The sequence below is a fragment of the Sceloporus undulatus genome, chromosome 5, assembly GCF_019175285.1.
Source record: "Sceloporus undulatus isolate JIND9_A2432 ecotype Alabama chromosome 5, SceUnd_v1.1, whole genome shotgun sequence".
Classification (NCBI taxonomy): Eukaryota; Metazoa; Chordata; class Lepidosauria; order Squamata; family Phrynosomatidae; genus Sceloporus; species Sceloporus undulatus.
In genome coordinates, this window is record NC_056526.1 from 22261153 (window position 1) to 22265332 (window position 4180).

At 43.7% G+C, this 4180-nt stretch overlaps 1 protein-coding gene across 2 annotated transcripts in view; it reads right to left on the bottom strand.

Annotated features, from left to right (window-relative positions):
• DHX58 (DExH-box helicase 58) overlaps positions 1-609 on the bottom strand; it is a 21614-nt gene extending 21005 nt beyond the window's left edge. For both annotated transcript variants that reach the window (XM_042466763.1, XM_042466762.1), the window contains exon 1: positions 477-609. The gene's annotated coding sequence lies outside the window, so the exon portion shown is untranslated. The remainder of the gene's footprint in view (positions 1-476) is intronic.
• Positions 610-4180: the final 3571 nt, after the last annotated feature.

Sequence of the window (4180 nt, forward strand, 5' to 3'; positions counted from 1 at the left end):
TTTTTAAAACGTGTCCTACATTTGAAAATGTGGCCCTACATTTGTCCTACATTTGTCCCAGTTTGGAGGTCCTGCCTTATGGCAACCCTAATCCCAGGATTCCACAGGATGGAGCAACAGCACTTAAAGTGGTGTCAAACTCCATTATTTCTACAGTGTAGTTGTGCCCTATATATGTTAAACTAGGTAGTAAATTCCCTTCATACAGTACAGTTCAATGTATGCAGGTGACCAGACATCCTCCTTTTCCAGGACATCATCATCATCACTCTGCCAAAGAATGCTGGTGCCTCATAAAACTACAAATCCCAGGATTCTGTAGGCTGGAGACATGGCAGTTAAAGTGGAGTCAAGCTGCATTATTTCTACAGTGCAGATGAACCCGAGAATAGCTTGAATAAGAGATGTAGAGTTCTGCCATTTGATCATGCCAGCTTCAACCTCATCATTCCCTCTCCCATCATGGAATTAAATACCTGTTCCCCTATGGATCCAGCACCTCTCCTATATGCTGCAGTAATGCTGCTTCTGTTATGCTGCTGCTTCCACTGTTTGGAGAAGTCACTCGTCACCCCACTGAGGAGAAGTTTCTTGTCTTTTCCTACCAGAAAACGAAACCTAAAAGTGGCTTTGGCTGTCTGTCAAGGAGCCCCAGAAAGGGGGATCTCAACAGACGCAATTGCAAGACTTCTCACACCTCCCTGTTAACATTTATCAGCCTTTGACATCATGCAGATCTCCTGGAATCTCATAGGAGAAGGAGATGGGTTAGGGATTTATTTATTTATTTATATGCAGATTTGCAGATGACACCAAATTAGGAGGAATAGCTAACACCCCAGAGGACAGGATCAAAATTCAAAATGACCTGAATACACTAAAAAGTTGGGCCAAAGCTAACAAAATGAAATTCAACATGGAGAAATGTAAGGTATTGCACATAGAAGGGGAGGGGAAATGAAATGCATAGATAAAGGATGTGGCTGAACGAAACTACGTGTGAAAAGGATCTAGGAGTTCAAGTAGACCACAAGTTGAACATGAGTTAACAGTGCAATGCGGCAGCTAAAAAGGCCAATGCGATTTTAGGCTGCATCAATAGAAGTACAGCACGCCCTTCCCTTACATGAGGATCCGTTACGGACCCCCCGCGTAAGGGAAAAACGCATATGCTCGAGCCCCATTAGAAGTAATGGGGTTTGTACCTGCAATGCAGTGCATGTGCCTCATTACTTCTTCTGGGGCATGAGAGGAGTTTTTCCAGCGCAGCTTCCAGCATATTCTGGAAGCTGCGTATGGTACACCCGCATATAATGTGGGTGCACTATATAGTGTCTAGATCAAGGGAAGTGATGGTGCCACTCTATTCTGCTTTGCTCAGGCCCTACCTGGAAACCTGTGTCCAGTTCTGGGCACCATAATTCAAAAAGGACATTGAGAAACTGGAACATGTCCAAAGGAGGGCGACTAAAATGGTGAAGGATCTGGAAACCATGTCCTGAGGAACAACTTAGGGAGCTGGGGATGTTTAGCCTGGAGAAGAGAATGTTAAGAGGTGATATGATAGCCCTGTTTAAATATTTGAAGGAACGTCATATTGAGGCTAGAACAAGCTTGTTTTCTGCTGCTTCAGAGACTAGAACATGGAACAATGGATGCAAGCTACAGGAAAAGAGATTCCAGCTCAACATTAGGAGGAACTTCCTGACAGTAAGGGCTGTTCGACAGTGGAACACACTCCCTTGGAGAGTGGTGGAGTCTCCTTCTTTGGAGGTCATTAAACAGAGGCTGGATGGTCATCTGTTGAGGATGTTTTGATTGAGAGTTCCTGCATGGCAGGAGGTTGGACTGGATGGTCCTTGGGGTCTCTTCCTACTCCATGATTCTATGATTCTGTGCTGCCTTTCTCCCAGAAAGGGACCCAAGGCGGCTCTCAAGACACAAAGATTTTTAAAAATCTTTACAGTAGAAACTGAAAACCGGTTAAAATCATCTAGTTAAAAGTAGTATAAAATTAACATCAAAAACATACAAAAAATTAAAACATAAACTAAAATTGCCCCCCCCCCCAAAAAAAACCCCTACCCTGTCATGATTGCTATGTTAAAATGCCTGCCTAAATAAATATGCTTTTGCTTGCTGGCAAAAGGCCAGTCTATCCTCTGGTGGAAAGATATATCATTGTCCCGGGCTGCATCTATACTGCAGAATTAATGAAATTTGACACGCTTCAACTGCCACGCCCACAGCTCAATGCTATGGAATTCTGGGATTTATTCTTTACATGAATTCTCTGATCAAGTCTATCCATCTGGCGTGTGGCCTTCCTCTCGTCTATTACCCTCTACCTTTCCTAACATTATTATATTTTCCAATGACTAGTGTCTTCTTATGATGTGTCCAAAGTATGGCAGCCTCAATTTGATCATCATGGCTTCCAGGGAGATTTCAGGATTGATCTGTTCAAGGACCTCTTTGTTTGTCTTCTTGGCCATCCATGGTATCTTCAGCACTCTTCTCCAGTACCACATCCCCAATTAATTCATTTTTTTCCTATCTGCTTTCTTCACTGTCTAGCTCTCATAGTGATAGGGAATACTATGGCTTGGACAGTCCTTTGGTGCGCAGTTGTCTATCTTGACACTTTAGGATCTTGTCTAGTTCTTTCATCACTGCTCTTCCCATTCCTACTCTTCTTCCGATTTCTTGGCTGCAGTGTCCATTCTGAACAATGTTTGATCCTAGGTATGGGAACTTTAGCTGTTTTAATTTTCTCATTGTCTAGTCTGAATTTATGTAGATCCTCCATGGTCATTATTGTTGTTTTCTTTATATTTAGCATCAAACTTGCCTTTGCATTTTCTTCTCTGACTTTCCTTAGTAATTGTTCCAAGTCTATTAGATTTTTCACTAGTAGTATGGTATCATTTGCATATCTTAGATTGTTGATGCCTCCTCAAAACTACTAGTGCCTCACAAAACTACAAATACCTGGATCCCTGCAGCCTCAGATACCCACCATATGGATGTGCATGTCTTCAAGTCAGAGAACCAGTGTGGCGTTGTGGTTTGAGTGTTGGAGTACAACTCTGGAGACCAGGGTTTGATTTTCCACTTGGGCATGAAACTCACTGCGTTACCTTTGGCACGTCACACTGTCTCAGCCTTAGGGGAAGGCAATGGCAAACTTTCTCTGAAGAAATCTTGCCAAGAAAACCCCATGATAGGTTCAGCTTAGGTTCTCCTTTAGTTGGAAACAACTTGAAGGCACACAACAAAAACACAGCCTTCGAGTTGCCTGTTGACTCATGAAATTCATATGACCAACAAGTTAAAAATCCCGCAGTCTCAACACAATGCAGAGGGAATTCCCCACTGTGTCAGAATGGGTCCTTCAGTTTCTGTTCAGCGCAGCCAGGGCCAAGATCAGGAAAGCCAAAGTTTCCATACTCCCCAACATTTCACAGATGAAAACTGGGACACATATGGCCAAGCAAACTTAAGTGTTTGGTCAAGAGTCCAAAAGTGACTGAGGACAACAGAACACACAAACTAGGAGAAGCTGCAGCTGTCTGCTTTTGCCTGAGCCAACTGGGAATCATAGAATCATAGAATCGTAGAGTTGGAAGAAGAGACCACTAGGGCCATCCAGTCCAACCCCCTGCCATGCAGGAAATCCAGATCAAAGCATCCCTGACAGATGGCCATCCAGCCTCTGTTTAAAGACCTCCAAGGAAGGAGACTCTATCACCCTCCGAGGGAGTGCATTCCACTGTCGAACAGTCCTTACTGTCAGGAAGTTCTTCCTAATGTTGAGGTGGAATCTCTTTTCCTGTAGCTTGCATCCATTGTTCTGGGTCCTGTTCTCTGGAGCAGCAGAAAACAAGCTTGCTCCCTCTTCAACATGACATCCTTTCAAATATTTAAACAGGGCTATCATATCGCCTCTTAACCTTCTTTTCTCCAGGCTAAACATCCCCAGCTCCCTAAGGCGTTTCTCATAGGGCATGGTTTCCAGACCCTTCACCATTTTTGTCGCCCTCCTTTGGACACGCTCCAGTTTCTCAATGTCCTTTCTGAATTGTGGTGCCCAGAACTGGACACAATATTCTAGGTGGGGCCTGACCAGAGCAGAATACAGTGGCACTATTACTTCTCTTGATCTAGACACTATACTTCT